Source organism: Schistocerca serialis, chromosome 10 (genome assembly GCF_023864345.2).
Source record: "Schistocerca serialis cubense isolate TAMUIC-IGC-003099 chromosome 10, iqSchSeri2.2, whole genome shotgun sequence".
Taxonomy (NCBI): Eukaryota; Metazoa; Arthropoda; class Insecta; order Orthoptera; family Acrididae; genus Schistocerca; species Schistocerca serialis.
The window spans coordinates 67,736,058-67,760,231 of record NC_064647.1 but is presented as its reverse complement, the minus strand read 5'-3'; the positions used below and the strand labels follow the sequence as shown (position 1 = coordinate 67,760,231).

At 44.6% G+C, this 24,174-nt stretch overlaps 1 protein-coding gene across 2 annotated transcripts in view; it reads right to left on the bottom strand.

Annotated features, from left to right (window-relative positions):
- The window catches only part of LOC126425164 (esterase FE4-like), a 346,217-nt gene that overhangs the window by 284,102 nt on the left and 37,941 nt on the right, over positions 1 to 24,174 (bottom strand). The gene's annotated exons all lie outside the window — the stretch shown is intronic.

Here is a 24,174-nt window from a genome sequence, read left to right as displayed (position 1 = left end):
GCTGAAAACAGCTATTCAGGAGGTCATCATCGATGTTCTGAACTTCACCAGGTCTTGTAGAATTTCACTGTGCCACATCATCGCCAATGCTGGCATGCATATCGAACTTTTTGTAACCTAAATCGGAATATTTGTAATGATGTTTACATGTTGAACAAAGTGTGTGTACGCCGTAGATTGTAACTATTTACGTTTTTTTCATATCATTATCCTTCTGAAATGTAGGGTTTCGCAGGGATCGAATGAAGGGTAGAGCCACGGGTCGTAACACATCTGAAATGTAACGTCCACTGTTCAAATTGCCGTCAATGTGAACAAGAGGTGACCGAGAAGTGTAACCAATGGCACCCCATACCATCACGCCGGGTGATACGCCAGTATGGCGATGACGAATACACGCTTCCAATGTGCGTTCACCGTGATGTCGCCAAACACGGATGCGACTATCATGATGCTGTAAACAGAACCTGGTGTCATCCGAAAAAATGACGTTTTGCCATTCGTGCACCCAGTTTCGTTGTTGTACACCATCGCAGGCGCTCCTGTCTAATGCAGCGTCAAGGGTAACCGCAGCCATGGTCTCCGAGCTGATAGTCCGTGCTGCTGCAAACGTCGTCCAACTGTTCGTGCAGATGATTGTTGTCCTGCAAACGTCCCCATCTGTTGACTCAGGGATCGAGACGTAGCTGCACGATACGATATAGCCATGCAGATAACATGCCTGTCATCTCGACTGCTAGCGATACGAGGCCGTTGGGATCCAGCACGGCGTTCCGTATTACCCTCCGGAACCCACCGATTCCATATTCTGCTAACAGTCATTGAATCTCGACCAACACGAGCAGCAATATCGCGATACGATAAACCGCAATCGCAATAGGCTACAATCCGACCTTTATCAAAGTCGGAAACGTGATGGTACACATTTCTCCTCCGTACACGATGCATCAAATGGTTCAAATGGCCCGCATCTCGTGGTCGTGCGGTAGCGTTCTCGCTTCCCACGCCCGGGTTCCCGGGTTCGATTCCCGGCGGGGTCAGAGATTTTCTCTGCCTCGTGATGGCTGGGTGTTGTGTGCCGTCCTTAGGTTAGTTAGGTTTAAGTAGTTCTAAGTTCTAGGGGACTTATGACCACAGCAGTTGAGTCCCATAGTGCTCAGAGCCATTTGAACCATTTGGTTCAAATGGCTCTGAGCACTATGGGACTCAACTGCTTAGAACTAGTTAAACCTAACTAACCTAAGGACATCACAAACAACCATGCCCGAGGCAGGATTCGAACCTGCGACCGTAGCGATCTTGCGGTTCCAGACTGCAGCGCCTTTAACCGCACGGCCACTTCGGCCGGCACACGATGCATCACAACAACGTTTCACCAGGCAACGCCGGTCACCTGCTGTTTGTGTATGAGAAAGCGGTTGGAAACGCTCCTCATGTCAGCACGTTGTAGGTGTCGCCACCGGCGCCAACCTTGTGTGATTGCTCTCAAAATCTAATCATTTGCATATCACAGTATCTTCTTCCTGTCGGTTAAATTTCGCGTCTGTAGCACGTCATCTGCGTGGTGTAGCAATTTTAATGGCCAGTAGTGTAATTACGCCGTTAATAGTAATTAATCATATCAAGTGGTTAAATGTTGACATTGAGCTCTGTCAGATGCTTTAAAGCGATTCGAGACCGACAATGTTCAGCGTTACATTGGATGTGTACTTAGCGTGACACAAGCACTGTGTTGTATCGCATTTCATATCCTTAGGGTTGACGAAGTTTCCATGTGGACATTGTGTCTCAATTTTTTCCACACAGAAGTATCCAGAGGTGTTAAGTGTGTTGATCGTGCAGGCCAGTTTGTTTATCGCGAACGACCTTCTAACGATCTCCAAATGATCAGTGAAGAAGGTATGTGCAGTATGTGCGACACATCCATCATTTTGGTAAAGGAACGCTTTGGAGTGGTAAACAGCTGAGGGTTGTGGGGGGCCTAAATATTTATTGACCTTATTATAATTTATTATTGACGCAACCATTATCGAGATGGCTCAAAATTAATAAATCAGAAATTACTTGTGCTCAAGTACTGCCCACATCACTTGACAAAATCATAAACCAAATATTACTTTACGAAAGGAGAAAGTGTGTCTTGCACAGAATGGGTTCTTAGTGAAAAGCTAATTAAACAACCAATCTTTCCTTTCGTTAGAATGAACACACGCAATAAATCAGAAAACCTGTAACTAACTATAGTGATTAAAATTCTTCTGGGTATTATGCCGCGTCATCGCTACAAACTAACAAAAATAATAAACTAAAACCAACGTTTTGGCCGAATTGCAAAGGCCTTGCTCAGGGCACGACTCGTTTTGCATGGGGATACGTGCTTCTATTTATTACAGACTATCGATATCTGACGTCACTGTTGTAAAATTTTTAATTGGCCTTCTGATATGATTGACTAGTTATGACGTATGGGAAGATGGAAAGTAACAGGCTATTCGTGGATGTCCATGTCGTCAACGATTGGTAGCTGTTCGCCAATCAGCGTTCGGCTTCTGGTCGGCAAGTTTTCCTCCTGGCGTGCGCGGAAGTGGACTGTCAGTTGCTCTACAGCTGCTTGTGCAGATTAGAGGTGTACAAATTCCCCTTGCAGCCTGCTTGCCCCTAGCTCCTCTGCAACCATTCATGCAGGTCAGCCTGCCGCGTCGTAAACACAAGAGTGCGCGTGTACTGAGGCATAGTGGGTATTGCGGCCGATACGGGCTCCCGCAAGCCCGGGCTACCTGGGTTCCCGCAAGGTTGCCAAGCTTCACGGGACCCGCTCAGCTTGCGGCGCCTGACAACAGGTTGCGCTGTCAAGCTACCGTGACTAGAGTAGCCAGGTAGTTAGCCCGCAGTACATTTATCGCAACGGTGGAGGCAGCACAATGAATAGGTCGAACTTTAGTGAGATTGAAAAAAAATTGACAACTGGCGAATACATGCTGGTAACGAAACAGAGCACAAGTGCCGCATAGGAAACGTTTTCGTGTGTTTATGAGGCCGCTTCAAATAAATCGGTAGGTGTGTCTCAATGCAAACTATGTAAAAAGCTCTTAAGTACTTATTCGGGAACCTCGAGTATGTTACGACATGTGTGCAAATTTGACAAGCAGTTCCCTCACTCCGTAATTATCTTGAAAGAGGGCAAAGATTTAGTGGCCGAAAAGTGCGTCGAAATGTGTGCTAAGGACCTGAGACCATTTGGCAGTATAGAGGGAGATGGATTTCTTAATTTAGGGCAGACACTGATCGACATAGGATAAAAATATGGCTCAGTTCGATATTAAAAATGTTATGCCTTCCCGAGTGACAGTAGCTAGGAAAGTTCAAACCTTAGCTCATAAAGTGCGCAGCAAAATGCTCCCAGATATACTGCATGCGATTCGTTCTGGTATATGTGCCAGTACAATTGATCTATGGACAAACAATTACAAAGGGGTGCATTACATGTCCGTGACAATGCATTACATAAATTCAGACTGGCGTTTGAATAAATATGTACTGATGTGCTCTGCGTTTCCAGACTGCCCAAAAACTGGCTCGAATATTCGAAACGAGTTAGAAGATGGCTTAGAAACTATGGGTGTTTCTCGTGAAGACATTGCCAAAATTACGTCTGTCACAGACCAGGGCAGTAACATTGTCAAAGCTCTCGAAATATATCAGCGTCTTCCATGCATGGCTCATAGTATAAACACAGTCTTGAAACATGTTCTGAGCGAACAGTTTTTGAAAGAAAATGTTCCAAATATATTAGCCATTCTTAATACAGTGCGGGCTACGGTTTCGTACTTCAAGAGAAGAGGTCTCTTTGTGAGACTGAACTCATCTTTAAAGCAGTGGGTTTCAACTCGTTGGAATAGTTATTTTGACATGCTTGTATCAGTCCATTCTCAGATTCATTAAGTGAAGGCTGTTTTACATAATGAAGGTGCCTCTGATAAGATGCTGGGTTATGACCACCATATAACTGGTCAGCTTATAGAATTTCTTAAGCCGTTTAAAGAAGCCATAGTTGATCTAGAGGGTGACAAGGAGCCAACCCTACATTTAGTTCTACCGTGGTCCTATGCCTCAAAAACTCACTGTACCGTACGGGATAACGATGAAGAGGTTTGTAATTTTATTCCATCTGAATATTATAGAACCACTTGTGAAATATGTATGTTGAGAAAATGTATTTTCAGGACATGAAACCATTGAAACAAGCCACCGATGCCTTCCTAGAACAGAAAATGTGCGTTAGTATGTTGCATAAAATTGCAACGTTTATGGTGGCTAACTACCGCACATTAAGAAAGTTAACCGAGGATGAAAAAATTGAAGTTTATCAAGCAGCACGACAGATGTGTGCTGAAGGTAAGCTCCTAAGATAATGCATATATTCTTCATCTACATGTACATGGATACTCTGCAAGTCACACCTAAGTCCTTGGTTGAGGGTTCATCGAACCACTTTCAACTTATTTGTCTCCTATTCTCGAATTTCGCGCGGGATAGAACACCTACATCTCTCCGGCTGAGCGCTGTTTTTTTGTATTTTATTCTGATGATCATTTCTTACAATGTAGATGGGACTCAACAACATATCTTCGCATGCGGAGGTGTAAGTTGGTGATCGAAATTTCATGTATAGATCGCGCTGCGTCACAAAACGCTATTGTTGTAATGATTCCCACCCCAACTCTTGTGTAATTTCCGCGACATTCTTTCCCCTGTTTCACGATAACACCAAACCAGCTGCCCTTATTTAGACTCTTTCGACCTCTTCCGTCAGTCGTGAGGCTCTCCAATTGCGTAGGAATGCTGCAAAAGAGTGTTTTGTCATTAAAACGCCTACAGCATTTTCTGTGTGTCCATTCCTATTTAAGTAGGTCGTAATTGTAATCAGAGGTATTAAGTAGAATCTACAGCCTTTAGATTTGACTGGTTGATCTTGTAAACGAAGTTTAACGGACTTAGTTTAGTACACACAGGGATAACCTCGCTCTTGTCATTATTTATTGCCAACTGCTAATTTTCACACCAAAAATATATACCTTATTTAAATCGTTCTGCAGTTAGTTTTGATCTTCTGGTGACTTTACTTGACGATAAATGATAGCATCATCTAAAAACTATTACAATTTCAACTATGTGTAGTACGATCTTCACATTATTCTGCAAATATTAATTGGAACCTGTACAGTTTCAGTACAAGTGCCCAATCACAGCACCCAAGAAACAAATCCAGGGCCGTACAAAACGGCGAAATTTGAGGACTGGGCAGAAGAGCCTCCTCTCCTACATGATGAAGTCAGCAGATACTTGCAAGAACACTGTGTGAACGAGGGAGGTATTCTATAGTGGTGGAAAAATAGCTCCCAGCGACTTCTTCGACTTGCGTGTGTGGCAAGAAAAATATTAAATATTCCAGCCACTAGTGCCTCTAGTGAGAGAATTTTTAGTTGCGCTGGAAACCTAATTAGCGAAAAACGATCACGTCTTAATGCAGACAGACTTAACGATCTCGTCATAATTAATTCAAACACTAATCAGCAGACACATTAAGAATACAGTAGAACATTGGACAGGAAACTATGAGTTTGAGCGCAAATTTACCAATTAAGAGTGCAGATTTCTTTCTTGTGCTTTCTGGCCGTCAATTTCTCAGATAGAAATTTTGTAATGCATACAGTTCATTTTTATTTTAGACTAAACTTTTCGATTTCAATCCTCCCAAGTGACATTTATTATTGTTTGTAAACCATTTTCTGTTACTTGTGTTTGCAAAAGTATCCAAATATTTTTAGGAGTATCTGGTTTGGCCAAAATAATACTTTCAGGGGGACTGAAGGAAAATTTGCAAATATTTTATGTTGAAAAGTGTTCTGCAAAATAAAATATTCATTTGTGGATTAAGGCAATACACATTAAGAGTTTAAATTACAATTTATTTTGTTGAGTTCCACACACATTGCTAAATGTAATTTTATTCTTGTATTTCTATATTAAGGGGAATCCCACATGCAGAGTCAAGATGCTGAAGACCTAGACACTACAAATGCTCCTAAAATGAAGAGCGTCTTTTTCCATGAATGTATTGTAGTAGTAATATAATGGAAACACTGAGCCACTCTCCACAGCGTCTACATCTGCGTCATGAGGATTCAGACTCGTCGTTTAGGTCTGTGTTATGAGGGTCTGCAGTCGTCGTTTAGGTTTGCATCATGCAAGTAAACACTCGTCGTCTTAGTCTACATCATGATGGTCCGAAATATGTTCCCTCATGACGTAGACCTAGACTACAAGTGTAGACTCTCATGACGCAAACGTAGGCGCCGTGAAAAATGGCTCAGGGTCGCCATTGTATTCCCAGTACTTTAGTTTTTAGACGAACTGGATACGAAACAGGTCCTTCGATTTTGTTAAAATGCATTTTGGCAATTTAGAATGATTTTGCCAACTTCGAATGAATTCACAGAATCAGGAAAATACATCTTGGAAACGTAGTTAAATATTTATATTGGTGTCATACTTGGCTGAAACATACTAAAGTTAAAGACTCTAGACTTCCAAAATCTTAATTTGGTTCTCATTGCAGTACAGTGGTTAATAGGGGCGTAGATAATTTATTCTTCTGGGGAGGTGACCAATCTTCTTTTTGGGGGGTGGAGGTTCACTTCTTTAGTATAAATATCCATCCGTTTCGGTGTTGAAAAGTGCAGCACAGACTGCATTGTGTTGCCTGGGCATTTATTTATTCCACGCTCTCGTAGTCCATCTTTCCTCCCCTATTTTCTCCGTATCCATTTAGTCCTCTCCCACTATCTCTCTGATCACCTCCCCCCCCCCTCCCCATCCCTTGGCCGGCCGGAGTGGCCAAGCAGTTCTAGGCGCTACAGTCTGGAACCGCGCGACCGCTACGGTTGCAGGTTCGAATCCTGCCTCGGGCATGGATGTGTGTGATGACCTTGGGTTCGTTAGGTTTAAGTAGTTCTAAGTTCTAGGGGACTGGTGACCTCAGAAGTTAAGTCCCATATTGCTCAGTGCCATCTGAACCATTTCTGAACCCATCCCTTGGCCCATCTCCCCCCACCCTGTATCCTTCTCCTCGTCCTCTCTCTGTTGGATTCCGCCACGTCAGTTCATCTCCTCTTCACCTATCTATGAAAACTCATATATATCTGTCAACTTTTGTGGTGATCAGTGAATCAATGTCAAAGTTTATTGCTAGGCAGCATTTATTGTAATACTTTTTGATACGCAGCATTGATAGTTTTGTTTTCTGGTGCGAAAACAAATGAAGTTGAAGGTGTCCCGACAGGGGAATATGCGACATACAAATGGCCATGTGAAAAACATGATTTTCAAGATTGGTGCCACAAGCATATAACAACTGCCCTTGCGATTTATCTATCGACATGGAAAATGTAAGCTGCACTGGAAATTATAACTGTTTAAAGTCGAATGGGATGTCGGTCGGAATCTTAGTGATACTGGAATCAAACCGTCTTCACCTTTGTACTTTCCTTTTAAAATTGTGTCTTCGATTACGTTGTTCTTTAATTTCTTCCCCGCAAGCCGAGTACTATTACAAAGACGTGGCTGGTTTACCTTTCGCAACATAATGATTGCCGATCCGACTTAATTACAGATTGGGAGGCGGTAATCCGGGGAAATCCAGCGAATTTAAAAATTCCGTAGGATAGTTGACTACATCATCTTGGTTAGTAACGGAATAAACCGACTTGTATGTCAGCAATTCGCCAGGTGTCATATTTTGAATTTGAAAATTCATTTCGTTAACATCAAGGTTTTTTGCAGCCAATATAACACGTTCACTCAACCGAAAATGGTTTGCAACTGTTAAACGACATTTGCTGTGCGCGACTTGTCAAACACGATGACTGTGAATGTGTCAGACAGCTCTCAAATTTCAAAACGATCATAGACATTTCGTTTAAAAGAAATGTATGTATACACACACACACACACACACTCACACACACACACACACACACACACACACACACACACACACATATATATATATATATATATATATATATATATATATATATATATATTTATATATATATATATATATATATATATATATATGTAAATATTCAAAAACGTGCTCCATGGAAACATGCGTACATAGTGAACTTTCATGATAATCCGCATACGATGTCAAAATCTTTTGTAAGGTACTCTATTCAATGTACTGTCCGAAATATTATATAGACAGTGATGTTCCTCTTGATGGTCAAGTGTGCAAAATTTCTTCAAGATCGGAATAAAATTGTACGTTGGTGTAGAAGTGTGTAAGTAAAGTACCCTCCGCCATGCACCATTCAGAATTTTAAGCAGACAGCGCCCTTCATCCTGCTTTGAATATCAAGTGCGCCAAATTTCATCAAGATCGGAATAAATACGTACAATTTGTCGAATTCCGTTACGTAAAGGAACCTCTGCCATGCACCATACGAAATTTTATGTTGACTGTGACCTTCCTCTTGGTTTCAAGCTATAGTGTGCAAAATTTCATCAAGATTGTATGCAATACAAACTCACGGACACAATGAAAACGCACTTTCAGTTTTTGTCAAATTTTCCAATTTTTCGGTCGATTTTCGAAAAATTTTATTTCATAAAAACCTTGTCCTGAGAATTACGAACACAGCAAAAAAAATTAGCAGAATTGGTCCAGCCGTTCTCGAGTTTTACGCTTATCAACACATTTGGCAATTAATTTTTATTTATATAGATAAGAAGCCCGAAATATACGCGTAAAGGAAGAATATACAAATAACACCCAATATGTTTTTACCTGAAATTAATATATATATATATATATATATATATGTATATGTATATATAATGTTGGGATTTGTCTTTTGGTGCTCAGGTAAAATAAAAATTTTTGATTAACGTTCATAATACGACAATGACGCTCGCAGACTAAACGGCTCCGTAGCGCAGCTCAGCAGTAATATGGGCAGGCAAGCAAGTTTCCCGCAGCCTGTCCGGGTTGGGTTCTGCTTGGCTTGGCTGGGAGTGAAGCAGCCTGCCCGTTCTGTTGACAACGCGCGGCGGCCCGACGGCCTGGCCACTGGGCAAGCATGGGCGGGTTAAAAGCGGAACATTTACACCACCAGTGCAGATACGTCCGTGTCCCGTGTAGCTTCTGCCCCGCGACCGCTCGTGGCCCGTTGGACTGGGATGGCCGGCAGCCAGGACGCCGGGACTTTCTAGCCATCTTCTCTGTTGATGTTGTTAGGTTGCTTCATAATTTCGATCGCCTCCCGTATTTTGTGTTCTCTCATCCACGATTCTTTCGCCAGTACTCGGGCTTCCTGGAACCTGATAGGTCGTCCACAGTCACGCTGGTGTTCCGCTATCGCCGATTTATTATGTTGTTATAATTGTTCTATTACTGGTAAGCTGACAGGTCTCCCTGTTTCTCCTATGTAGGTAGCTCCGCACTCACACCGTAGTTCGTAAACACCTCCAGTGTTAAGATTGTTGACTACATCCTTGGTGGAACCTATCATTTCGTGGATCCTGTGACTACTTCGAAAAATCGGTTTGAAACCTCGTCGGCGGAGGACGTTGCCTAGCCGTTCACTGTCGCCTTTTACAGAAGCCGAACGTTGATTCGCGGACAGCTACCAATCGTTGACGACATGGACATCCATGAATAGCCCTTTTCTTTCCATCTTCCCTTACATCTTGACTAGCCAATCATATAAGAGGGCCAGTTAAAAGTTTTACAGCAGTGACATCAGACATCGATAGTCTGTAATAAATAGAAGCACCTATCCCCATGCAAAACCAGTCGTGACCTGAGGAAGGCAGTTGCAATTCGGCCGAAACGTCGGTTTTAGTTTATTATTGTTGTTAGTTTTTAGTAATGACGCGGCATAATACCCAGAAGAATTTTAGTCACTATGACACCGGCCGTGGAAGCCTACGTTCTTATATCTATAACTAATTACTATACAGGTGTAAAGAACAATAGCAAAAAGAGACTATTTTCCAGCACAGGATTGCTATTAGACTTACACCTTTGATTCCACCGGTTTTTCTCGAATTCGGGACTTTATTGCAAAAAACTTACAAAAACTTTACGATTTAAGGCACTGGCCATCGCTGGTCATTACTTTTTCCCGGCTTTCGGGCAGCATGCGAATCCGGTGGCGAAAAATGTCGGCGTCTTTCGAGGAGATCCTTGAATCGATTAAATTTGGAACTTATTTCATGCGATGTGACCGGAGGTGTTGGTCAACCACGCCGTGCGCCATTGATCAGAATGGTGTAGGTCATGGGAGTCAGAGGCAACAGTGTCTGAAGAATACGGCGGGTGAGGTAGGACTCCCCATTTCAATGTTTCCATGTATGTTTTTATGGGTTTCTCAACAAGAGTTCGAGCACTGTCATTCTGCGAATCCACCTTTTCATGTCTTCGGCTGTATTGTAGCAGTTTGTCTTACAGTGCTCGACCCAAACGCATCAATTTATTTCGATAACTATGCCCTGGAATTGTTTCCGTCGATTTTAGTAGCTTCGAAAATGTCCTCTCTTCCACCCCCGTGTCTGGTTTCTACGCCAACACCACCGTTCTTGAGGCGTTTAACCACTCTCTGCACGTTCTGCAGTAGCAGCTGCCTCTCCTTAGGCCCTACTCAGTATTTTACCAGCCTCAGCCGGAGATGTCCTCAAGTTATAGCAGCAAATTAAAAATTCCCGCAAACGGCAAGAATTGGGTTCGTAAACTGTTGTATTCAATCGAGACTAATTCTAAGATGTAACGAGAAAACGAGTAGTATTTAGATACCTAAATTTATTGTACGATACTTGCGACCCACTTGCTGCACCACCATTTACCGCTACTGCCACACATTGCAAAACGGCGGAAGCAAAATTGTGGACTCACACAAGAATCCGAGGAACAGATCTGCTGTGCAAGATTAAAGTAGCAAAAATAACGATTTCATAAACTTCGAACAGTGCAGACAGGAACAACACGTTGCTGGAGTATCAGAGCAAGAAAAGGATTCAGTAGTGTAGAGCTCTAGATCGGCGACTGAACGTAAGAAAACGAAACACATAACACAAGGGAAGACTTAACAACATATATTTATACTGATACAGGTATCGACGGAAAATTCAGAAGTGAGAACTTTGGCTGTGGCTGATGAATGAATGTGTGACGCCGTAGCGTAATTTCAACGTGCAGCTGTCGAGGATAGTAAACAGGAGATATGTCGATACCAGAGCATAAAGACTTCGCAAATTTAATTCCGGGTAGTTAGATGGGCAGTAACTGTGCCTCGCAGGCAGACACATGGACAATATACACAGATGTCAGCATTTTAGCGAGGACGTGTAGTTGGGCTCCAGGAAGCCGGTTGCAGTAAAGGGCAAATCGCTCGACAAATGAGGAGCGGCGATGCCACTATTGGACGATGTTGACAGGAACGGGTGAACCGTGGCTGAATGCAGCATCAAGAAGGGAGTGGTCGACCTAGAGAGACGGAAGGGCGTGAGAAAGAGATGCACTCAGAACGCCGGATTCATCATTATCATCGATCCCGGGTGCGGCCACAAGGACCATTAATAGGCGGCTCATAGGAAGGGGGTCTAGCTCACGGCGTGCTCTGCGCCGACCACCATTGAGCGCTGCACACCAGCAAGTGCGTTTACAGTGGTGTCAGGAAAATTCGGCCAGGAATCTCACTGGCTGGAGGGTCTTCAGTGATGAGCCGCTTCGAAATGAGCCACAATGACAAGCGACGACGTGTCTGACGATGCCTTGGATAGCGGTGGGTTAGCAACCTGAGTGTTGCCCGCCATACCAACCAACCCGGCAGAAAATCCGAAGAGATTCTGGTCGTATGTGAAGTATGTTAGCGGCAAGAAAGAATCAATGCCTTCTCTACGCGATAGCAATGGAGATACTATAGAAGACAGTGCTGCCACAGCAGAGTCACTAAACACAACCTTCCGAAACGCCTTCACAAAAGAAGACGAAGTAAATATTCCAGAATTCTAATCGAGAACAGCTGCCAACATGAGTAAGTAGAAGTAAGTATCCTCGGAGTAGTGAAGCGACTTAAATCAGTAAAAGTCAGTCTTCTGGTCCAGACCGTGTAGCAGTTAGGTTCCTTTCGGAGTATGCTGATGCATTAGCTCCATACTTAACAATCATAAACAACCGTTCACTCGACGAAAGATCCGTACCTAAAGACTGGAAAGTTGCACAGGTCACACCAATATTCAAGAAAGGTTGTAGGAGTAATCCACTACATTACAGGCCTATACCGTTAACGGCGATATGCAGCAGGATTTTGGAACATACACTCCTGGAAATTGAAATAAGAACACCGTGAATTCATTGTCCCAGGAAGGGGAAACTTTATTGACACATTCCTGGGGTCAGATACATCACATGATCACACTGACAGAACCACAGGCACATAGACACAACAGAGCATGCACAATGTCGGCACTAGTACAGTGTATATCCACCTTTCGCAGCAATGCAGGCTGCTATTCTCCCATGGAGACGATCGTAGAGATGCTGGATGTAGTCCTGTGGAACGGCTTGCCTTGCCATTTCCACCTGGCGCCTCAGTTGGACCAGCGTTCGTGCTGGACGTGCAGACCGCGTGAGACGACGCTTCATCCAGTCCCAAACATGCTCAATGGGGGACAGATCCGGAGATCTTGCTGGCCAGGGTAGTTGACTTACACCTTCTAGAGCACGTTGGGTGGCACGGGATACATGCGGACGTGCATTGTCCTGTTGGAACAGCAAGTTCCCTTGCCGGTCTAGGAATGGTAGAACGATGGGTTCGATGACGGTTTGGATGTACCGTGCACTATTCAGTGTCCCCTCGACGATCACCAGTGGTGTACGGCCAGTGTAGGAGATCGCTCCCCACACCATGATGCCGGATGTTGGCCCTGTGTGCCTCGGTCGTATGCAGTCCTGATTGTGGCGCTCACCTGCACGGCGCCAAACACGCATACGACCATCATTGGCACCAAGGCAGAAGCGACTCTCATCGATGAAGACGACACATCTCCATTCGTCCCTCCATTCACGCCTGTCGCGACACCACTGGAGGCGGGCTGCACGATGTTGGGGCGTGAGCGGAAGACGGCCTAACAGTGTGCGGGACCGTAGCCCAGCTTCATGGAGACGGTTGTGAATGGTCCTCGCCGATACCCCAGGAGCAACAGTGTCCCTAATTTGCTGAGAAGTGGCGGTGCGGTCCCCTACGGCACTGCGTAGGATCCTACGGTCTTGGCGTGCATCCGTGCGTCGCTGCGGTCCGGTCCCAGGTCGACGGGCACGTGCACCTTCCGCCGACCACTGGCGACAACATCGATGTACTGTGGAGACCTGACGCCCCACGTGTTGAGCAATTCGGCGGTACGTCCACCCGGCCTCCCGCATGCCCACTATACGCCCTCGCTCAAAGTCCGTCAACTGCACATACGGTTCACGTCCACGCTGTCGCGGCATGCTACCAGTGTTAAAGACTGCGATGGAGCTCCGTATGCCACGGCAAACTGGCTGACACTGACGGCGGCGGTGCACAAATGCTGCGCAGCTAGCGCCATTCGACGGCCAACACCGCGGTTTCTGGTGTGTCCGCTGTGCCGTGCGTGTGATCATTGCTTGTACAGCCCTCTCGCAGTGTCCGGAGCAAGTATGGTGGGACTGACACACCGGTATCAATGTGTTCTTTTTGCCATTTCCAGGAGTGTATATCGTGTTCGAACATTATGAATTACCTTGAAGAAAACGATCTATTGACACATAGTCAACATGGGTGTAGGAAACACCGTTCCTGTGAAACAGAACTAGCTCTTTATTCACATGAAGTGTTGAGTGGTATTGACAAGGGATTTCAGATTGATTCCGTATTTCTGGATTTCCGGAAGGCTTTTGACACTGTACCACACAAGCTGCTCCTAGTGAAATTGCGTGCTTATGAAATATTGTCTCACTTACGTGACTGGATTTGCGATTTCCTGTCGGAGAGGACACAGTTCGTTGTAATTGACGGAAAGTCATCGAGTAAAACAGAAGTGATTTCAGGCGTTCCCCAAGGCAGTTTTATAGACCCTTTGCTGTTCCTGATATATATAAACGATTTGGGAGACAATTTGAGCAGCCGTCTTCGCTTGTTTGCAGATGACGCTGTCGTTTATCGACTAATAAAGTCATCAGAAGATAAAAAAAACTGCAAAACGATTTAGAAAAAGATATCTGAATGGTGCGAAAAGTGGCAGTTGACCATAAATAACGAAAAGTGTGAGGTCACCCACATGAGTACTAAAAGGAACTCGTTAAACTTCGGTTACTTGATAAATCAGTCTAATCTGAAAGCCTTAAATTCAACTAAATACCTAGGTATTACAATTACGAACAGTTTAAATTGGAAAGAACATATAAAAAATATTGTGGGGAAGGCTAACCAAAGACTGCGTTTTATTGGCAGACCTACTAAAGAGACTGCCTACACTACGCTTGTCCGTCCTCTTTTAGAATACTGCTGCACGGTGTGGGATCCTTACCAGATAGGACTGAATGAGTACATCGAAAAGTTCAAAGAAAGACAGCACGCTTTGTATTATCGCGAAATATGGGAGAGAGTGTCACAGAAATGATACAGGATTTGGGCTGGAAATGATTAAAAGAAAGGCATTTTTCGTTGCGACGGAATCTTCTCACGAAATTCCAATCATCATCATTCTCCTCCGAATGCGAAAATATTTTGTTGACACGGATCTGCATAGGTAGGAACGATCACCACGATAAAATAAGGGAAATCGGAGCTGGTACGGAAAGATATAGTTGTTCCTTCTTTCCGCGCGCTATACGAATTGGAATAATAGAGGATTGTGAAGGTGGTTCGATGAACCCTCTGCCAGGCACTTGAACGTGATTTGCAGAGTATCCATGTAGATGTAGATGTAGAAACGACCGGCAATGACGGGTCTGGGGTGCCATTTCATTTGATAGCAGGACCCCTGTGAATGTCATACGCGGCTTTTTCAGCACACTGGTACGCCGATGATATTCTATACCTCGTTTCGTTGCCCTTAATGGCTAACCACTCTAGTCTTACGTTTCAGGAAGATCGTGCCTGCCCACTTGTCTTCGTGCTTCCCAAAACCCACTCTGACCAGCAAGGTCGCCTCATCTCTCCCCAATCGAGAACGTTTGGAGCATTTTGGGCAGGTACCTCCAAGGAGTTCGGAATTTTGACGATCTGAAATGCCAACTGAACACAGTTTGGCACGATATCCCACAGGAGGTGAGCCAACAACGCAATTGCAAGCCGAATAACTGCTTACAGTAGGACCAAAGCACTACTTTCTTGCCCAATTTGTAAAGCTCTTTCTCTTGAATAGATTATTTTTTTCTGAAATTGCAATCATCTATTTATTTGTACATGGAAATCAGATACCGGGTGATCAGAAAGTCAGTATAAATTTGAAAACTGAATAAATCACGGAATAATGTAGATAGAGAGGTACAAATTGACACACATGCTTGGAATGAGATGAGGTTTTATTAGAACCTAAAAAACACAAACGTTCAAAAAATGTCTGACAGATGGCGCTTCATCTGATCAGAATAGCAATAATTAGCATAACAAAGTAAGACAAAGCAAAGATGATGTTCTTTACAGGAAATGCTCAATATGTCCACCATCATTCCTCAACAATAGCTGTAGTCGAGGAATAATATTGTAAACAGCACTGTAAAGCACGTCCGGAGTTATTGTGAGGCATTGGCGTCGGATGCTGTCTTTCAGCACCCCTAGAGATGTCAGTCGATCACGATACACTTGCGACTTCAGGTAACCCCAAAGCCAATAATCGCACGGACTGAGGTCTGGCGACCTGGGAGGCCAAGCGTGATGGAAGTGGCGGCTGAGCACACGATCATCACCAAACGACGCGCGCAAGAGATCTTTCACGCGTCTAGCCATATGAGGTGCTTTTTTTTTGGTTCTAATAAAACCCCATGTCATTCCAAGCATGTGTGTCAATTTTTACCTCTCTATCTACATTATTCCGTGGTTTATTAAGTTTTCAAGTTTATACTAACTTTTTGATCACCTGGTATATCAATTTCCGCTCCATTCCGATATTCCTTCGTGAAGGTCTTTTTTTTTCCTTAGGTTATCAGAAATTGTAGTTGCAGCGGTTCTGCCCTTATGACGCTCGTACATATTACAGCACTGCTTCATACACTTTCTGGGACAGTTTTAAGAAGAACCAGAGCCCGATGTTCGCATCGAACACGACCAGGAAGTCTGTCTCCGTTGGAGAGTTCTGGTACGCACGAAGCAACCACCAAAATGTAGCTGCTTACAGCCAGTCCAGTCTGAACAGAAACCATGACACGAGGAACCGTCTGCCCACTTGGAACTGAAGGCTACGGGTTGATAACCAGCTGAAGCCCACCACCCGCACCCAGAACGAGCTGGTCCGCTGCTGGCCAGAGAGCTCACTGCTCCACCCGTGCCGTGTAACTGCTTTGCCTGGTCGCTTCCTTGCTTTCTGATTCCCCACTGACTGACAACGTCGTCCAGCGCTATGTGCGCAAACAGTAGTCTGCGTGGACGGCCCTGCTTACAGGACGTACAGCTCCAGAAAGAGCCGCTTCTGTCCCCAAGACCAACCTGGGCAGCCGTGGCTTGCCGGTGCCGGAATAAAGTCTGTGGTACCGACCACAGAAGCCGCGCCGCGCGCTGAACACTTCTCTCCAGAGCTCGCAGTTTTCCGAAGGGGGCGTCGCGGAAGCAATGGAGAGACGACTACAGACGTTAAAGTAACCTCTGGCGTGCCACAGGGGAGTGTTGTGGGACCATTGCTTTTCACAATATATAAACACCTAGTAGATAGTGTCGGAAGTTCCATGCGGTTATTCGCGGATAATGCTGTAGTATACAGCGAAGTTGCGGCATTAGAAAACTGCAACGAAATGCGGGAAGATCTGCAGCGGATAGGCAATTGGTGCACGGAGTGGCAACTGACCCTTAACATAGACAAATGTAATGTATTGCGAATACATAGAAAGAAGGATCCTTTATTGTATCATTATATGATACACTGATACAATGGTAGCAGTTACTTCTGTAAAATATCTGGGACTATGCGTGCGGAACGATTTGAAGTGGAATGATCATATAAAATTAATTGTTGGTAAGTCGGGTGCCAGGTTGAGATTCATTGGGAGAGTCCTTAGAAAATGTAGTCCATCAACAATGGAGGCGGCTTACAAAACACTCATTCGACCTATACTTGAGTATTGCACATCAGTGTGGGATCCGTACCAGGTCGGGTTGACAGAGGAGATAGAGAAGATCTAAAGAAGAGCCGCGCGGTTCGTCACAGGGTTATTTGGTAAGTGTGATAGCGTTACGGAGATGTTTAGGAAACTCAAGTGGCAGACTCTGGAAGAGAGGTGCTCTGCATCGCGGTGTAGCTTGCTGTCCAGGTTTCGAGAGGGTGGATGAGATATCGAATATATTGCTTCCCCCTACTTATACCTTCCGACGACATCACGAATGTAAAATTAGAGAGATTCGAGCGCGCACGGAGGCTTTCCGGCAGTCGTTCTTCCCGCAAACCATACGCGACTGGAACAGGAAAGGGAGGTAATGACAGTGGCACGTAAAGTGTCCTCCGCCAAACACCGTCAGGTGGCTTGCGGAATATAAATGAAGATGTAGATGTAGAACGCTGTCTTCGCTTTTACTCTCTGCCAGGAGGTGTGGCCTTTCGGGCGCGTTTTACGATGCGGCACACCAAGTTCCGCTCAAGACCTTGACTGCGAAGCAGCTGCAATGTACGTGTGTGATCAGATAAAGGATTTGTAAAATACTACATTCCAAATTATATCATCCCCGCTACATTTCGTTCCATAATCAGCTTCATTGCATTGACACTCCTCTGCAGAGTGAAAATTTCATTCTGGAAACATCCCCCAGCATTTGGCAAAGCCAACTCTCCTCAATACCCTTTCTTCTGGGAGTGCTATTTCTCCAAGTTTTGTAGGAGAGTTTCTGTGAAGTTTGGTAGATAGGAGGAAACATACTGGGGAAATTAGAACTGTGAGGACGGGTGGTGATTGGTGTATGGGTACCTTGGTCAGTTGAGCACTTTCCCACGAAAGGCAAAGGACCCGAGTTCGACTCTAGGTCTGGCACACAGTTTAGTCTGCCAGGAAGTTTCAATCTGAATGGTGTCCACAAAAAGTGCAAAGTGATGCTGCATTTCTAAGCAAGATTTTGTTTGTGAATAAAGTACCATTTAGAAACCAAGGGGCAGTGAATCTTCGTAATAGGCGTTTTGTTGGTCAGTTGGTAATGCACGCAGGCTGAGAGAAATGGATACACAATGGCCTCGGCCTGTCAACGAGAGCTGCAGGCTTTTCAAGACTCACAACAGTGGTCCCAGTTTTGTTGCTGGGCCAAGTATCAGATCTCTACAGATTCTCATAGATGTACTGCTGCAGCTGTTGGAAACCACGGCACCGCACTTGAGAAAAACAAAGAAGATTGGGCTTAACGTCCCGTCGACGTCGATGTCATTAGAGACGGAGCACAAAGTCGGATTAGGTCAAGGATGAGGAAGGAAATGCTCGTGCCCTTTCAAAGGAACCATGTGGCTGTGGCCAAGCGGTTCTAGGCGCTTCAGTCCGGAACCGCGCTGCTGCTACAGTCGCAGGTTCGAATCTTGCGTCGGGCATGGATGTGTGTGTGATGTCCTTAGTTACGTTTACGTAGTTCTGAGTTCTAGTGGACTGATGACCTCACATGTTAAATTCCATAGTGCTTAGAGTCATTTGAACCGCTTAGAGCAACCATTCAATTGGAGCCAGCATATCTGTGTAAGGCCATCGACCTCATGTAGATTCAGCTGATCTGCAGGACCGGGCAAATAATCCACAGCTGTCATTCTATCTTAGATTCCCTCGAGAAGCACTATGGAAGTCCAGGTGAATGTTCCCCGTGGCACAATACCGCTTCCACCAACCAGCATTGGGGGCGCAGTGCATGTTTTGAGCAACCATTGATCTGGAGACGGCATATCTGTATAAGGCCATCGAGCTCATGTAGATTCAGGTGATCTGCAGCAATGGTCACATAATCCACAGCTGTCTTCCATCTTAGATTCCCCAAAGAGACTCCATGGAAGTAGTGAATGTTCCCTGTGGCATAACACCGCTTCCATCAACTAAAATCGGTAGCGGAGTGCATGTTTCGAGCAACCATTCATCTGGAGACAGCATATCTGTATAAGACCATTGACCTCATGTAACAAGAAACTTGATTCAGCATTCCAAGCGACACGTGTCCGTTGATCCACAGCCTTTCCGGTGATCCAGTGCCCACTGCAATCTTATTTAGCTATGTCGTTACGTCAAACCGGAAACACGTAGGGGGTAACTGCTGCAGAGCCCCATGTGCATCACTGTGCGCTGAACAACGTTCTCGGAAACATTTGTGCCCGCACCAGCATCGACTATGTTGTCAGATATGCCACAGACTGCCACGTTTCCTGCTTTACAAAGCGGACTGTTCTCCATACTCCACGTTCTGCGATGAGGCGTGGGTGTCCAGTACCGGTCATGGTTTCAACGTCCTTGACCTCTTTCGTCTAACGACAGCAGCTTGTAAATAGCGACCAGCTACACCATTCTTGAGACGCCTGACTCAGGCGCTGGGCGATTAACACCTGCCCTGTTCCAAAGTTGCTTATACCTATGGATTTCCCAGTTTTCGGCCTGTATCGCCGGACTGATGATTCCCACTCGACTCTGCTCCGATTATGTCGGGTGTAATAGGTTTAAGTGCAGACACTTACCTTGGTGGACGTGGACAGTGCACTGGACAACATTACATCAGTACTTACTTCATTTGCAACTAAGTAATTATAGCTATTACGAGAAGAATGTTTTTAGATTGTTTAGTACCTCCAAGTACATATGACAAGAACAAGCCATTACTACTTATGTCCACTTGGACAGGAGGTCAGCTTTGATACTGTGTACATAGTAGTGCACTTACGAAATATCAAGCAGTAAATTATGTGACATGTTTGAGGGAAGACCGTTTATGCAGAGAAAAACACTCAGCACACAGGTATTTGTACCACATATAAAAATATCCAGGTTTATACCAGCTACAAGCTCTATACTTCAACTGTGGCAGTAAGTCTTCGCTACTACCGTCGACCAAAACTGAACCACGAAGATCAACTTCCAAGCCAACAGACATCCTCTGCCGCCTCAGCGTTACGTCATCTGCCATGGTATCTCTGGTGGACCTCGCTGCAGAGCAACTAACTATACTGCAAGTCACTGGTATAGCAACCAAATATAGCTGTCAGCTGCAGCGAGTACATAAAAATGCCCATAGGCGGCAGTCTGCACACAATGTCGATTGCAGCATGCCTGCCATTTTGTTTCTTTTACTTAAATTTATTATGATTGGATAAGACACGTAAAATTTTATGTATGTAATTTTGTATTTCTTTCATTTTTCTTATAAATTCGACTAAACCAATCAAAGTAGCATATCTGCGGAATCATTGGTTCTCAATGATGTAATGCTGTAGGCGATATGCGGAGCTTATAGACTGAAGAGCCAAAGAAACTGGTACACCTGCCTAATACCATGTAGGGCCTTCGCGAGCACGCGGAAGTCCCGCAACACGACGTGGCATGGACTCGACTATCGTCTGAAGTAGCGCTGGAGGGAAATGACACTATGAATTGGTAAGAGTACAAAGGCTTGGAGACCTCTTCAGAGCAGCACGTTGCAAGACATCCCAGATACGCTCAATAATATTCATGAATAGGTAGTTGGTGGCCAGCAGAGGTGTGTAAACTCGGAAGAGTGTTCCCGGAGCCACTCTGTTGCAAGTCTGGACGTGTGGGGTGTCGCATTGTCCTGCTGGAATTCCCCAAGTCCGTCGGAATGCCCAATGGACATTAATGAACGCAGGTCATCAGACAGAATGCTTACCTACGTATCACCTGTCAGAGCCGTATCTGGACGTATCAGGGGGCCCATATGACTCCAACTGCACACGCCCACACCATTACAGCTTGAACAGTCACCTGCTGACATGCAGGGTCCATGGGTTTATGAGGTTGTCTCCATACCCGTACACATCCATCCGCTCCATACAATTTGAAAGAAGGCTCGTCCGATCGGGCAACATGATTCCAGTCATCAACAGTCCAATGTCGTGCTGAAGGGTCCAGGCGAGGCGTAAAACTTGTGTAGTGCATACGAGTGGGCCTTCGGCTCCGAAAGGTCATATCTATGAACTTTTCGTTGAATGGTTCGCACGCTGACACTTGTTGATGGCCCAGCGTTGAAATCTGTAGCAGTTTACGGAAGGGTCGCACTTCTGTCACGTGGAACGATTCTCTTCAGTTGTCGTTGGTCCCGTTCTTGCAGGATCTTTTTCAGGCCTCAGCGATGTCGGAGATTTGACGTTTTACCGGATTTCTGATATTCACGGTACACTCGTGAAATGATCGTACGGGAGAATCGGATACGCTGTGTGTGTCCCATCGCTCGTGCTCTAACACCACTTTCAGACTCACTTAAATCTTGGTAACCTGCCAATGTGGCAGCAGTAACCGATCTACTGCGCCAGACCTTGTTGTCTTATAGAGGCGTTTCCGACTGTAGCGCCGTTTTCTGCCTGTTTACGTATCTCTGTATTTGAATACGTATGCGTATACCAGTTTCTTTGGTGCTTCAGTGTAGTACGAGGGCTGTCCAGAAAGTAAGTTCCGATTGATCGCGAAATGGAAACCACAGTGAAAATCAGAATTGTTTTATTTATAACAGTTAGCTATACTTTCCAGCTACTTCTCAACGTAGTCGCCATTCAGACTTAGACATTCGTCGTAGCGTTGTACCAACTTTCCAATACCCTCATCACAGAAGACTGCCTCCAGTGCATTCCGACAATTCTCTATGTTGGCCTACAGCTCGTTTTCTGTGCAAAATGTCTTCATAGCCAGCCGTTCATGTGAGCAGAGAAGAAACTCAGAGGGAGTCAATTACGGGCTGTATTCCGGGTAATCAAACATTTCAAATTGAGAACGATGCAGGAGCATCTCCATTGCCACTACAGAATGCGGCTGAGAATTGTCTTGAAGAAGAAAACGCACGACAGTTATGTAATGTTGGCTGCATAGCTTCAGGTGAAATTTCTGACCAGGTCCTCCTACTTCGCGGGAGACACTATTTTCTAGACATCTTTACGCGCTCACTGTGACCTCAGAAATGAGGAGACCGACGTGATGCTATCTAGGGTCACACTAGAGACACTGCACAATACATCTGTGCAAAGCTTTATCGGATTATCATAGTCGTTTCCATTTCGCGACCGATCGGAACTTACTTTCTGGACACCCCTAGTACATAATCTCGACTAGAGCTGTCTTATTCAGCAGTTCATCCCTACTTGTACGGATTTCGCTCCGTCCGCCGTCAGCACCGTCCATAATGGTCATAGTATCGTACTTTTTAATTATCGTATCCTATATTTTATGACGTTGTTTAGCCATGTTTTCATTCCTCTATAATGAAGATGTATTATTATGGAATTGTAGCTGAGAAAAGCCTGAAGATGGTCTGGGGAAAGGGCTGAAACCCATTGCTAACGAATAAAAATCTGAACACGTTATCGAGACGGTTTTATCTTATTTTTAGCATTTTATACCGATCGCTGATTTCCTCCAATTTCAGTACTCATGTCCGCAATAGCAACAGGCGCCACTGAATCTCGCAGAGAACAGTGGTCATAACTTTCGGCTCATCAATCTAGAACCAACTTCGGACGTTGAGGCACATGAAAAAAATTCGAGTCTCTAATATCTATTATTTGTGGGTGATTGGAAAAGTATATGTAGCAGACGTTGTTAGATCAGTCTATGGACTCCACTCTTGTGAGGGAAGCTAGTTGTATGTACCACTCGCAGATTCTCTGTCGTCGTGCTTCTTCCCACTGTTATCCCCATGCATTATTTACCCTTTGTTTGAGTTCAAGCTCGTGATGAGATCCATTGAAGTCTAGGATAAATAAGCGTCTTTAGAGCATTGCTTCCTATTTACGAGAACAGACACAATAAACCTTTTGTAGTTTGGGCACAGAATGCTTGGTGCCGCTTAGTAACTAGGAACTACGATATACTGTAGCGTTCTCGCACAATACACTCGCTGCTTTAAAAATAAGTGCTTGCAGTAAAATAAGAATCGAATGACTGGCCGACTATGATATCTTTTTCATTCAAAGCGTGGGATAGGCACATCAGATTTCTACAAACAATTTTTCATTGAGCATGGTATTTTCCTAAACACGAATTCTTTACAGACAAATGGAAATACTGGTAGAAGCCGATCTCGGGGAAGATCAGTTTTGATTCTGTAGAAATGCTGGAACACGTGAGGCAATACTAACCCTACGACTTATCTTAGAAGAAAGAGTAAGGAAAGGCAAACCTACGTTTCTATCATTTGTAGACTTAGAGAAAGCTTTTGACAATGTTGACGAGAATATTCTCTTTCAAAGTCAGAAGGTGTCAGGGGTAAAATACAGGAAGCGAAAGGCTATTTACAATTTGTACAGAAACCAGATGGCAGTTGTAAGAGTCGAGGGGCATGAAAGGGAAGCAGTGGTTGGGAAGGGAGTGAGACAGGGTTGTAGCCTAACCACGATGTTATTCAATCTGTATATTGAACAAGCAGCAAAGGAAAGAAAAAACAAAAGAAAAATTCGGAGTAGGAATTAAAACCCATGGCGAACAAATAAAAACTTTGAGGTTTGCCGATGACACTGTAATTCTGTCAGAGATAGAAAAGGACCTGGAAGAACAGCTGAACGGAATGGACAGTGTCTTGAAAGGAAGATATAAGATGAACATCAACAAAATCAAAACGAGGATAATGGAATGCAATCGAATTAAATTGGGTGATGATGAGGGTATTAGATTAGGAAATGAGATGCCTAAAGTAGTAAATGAGTTTTGCTATTTGAGGAGCAAAATAACTGATGATGGTCGAAGTACAGAGAATATAAAATGTAGACTGG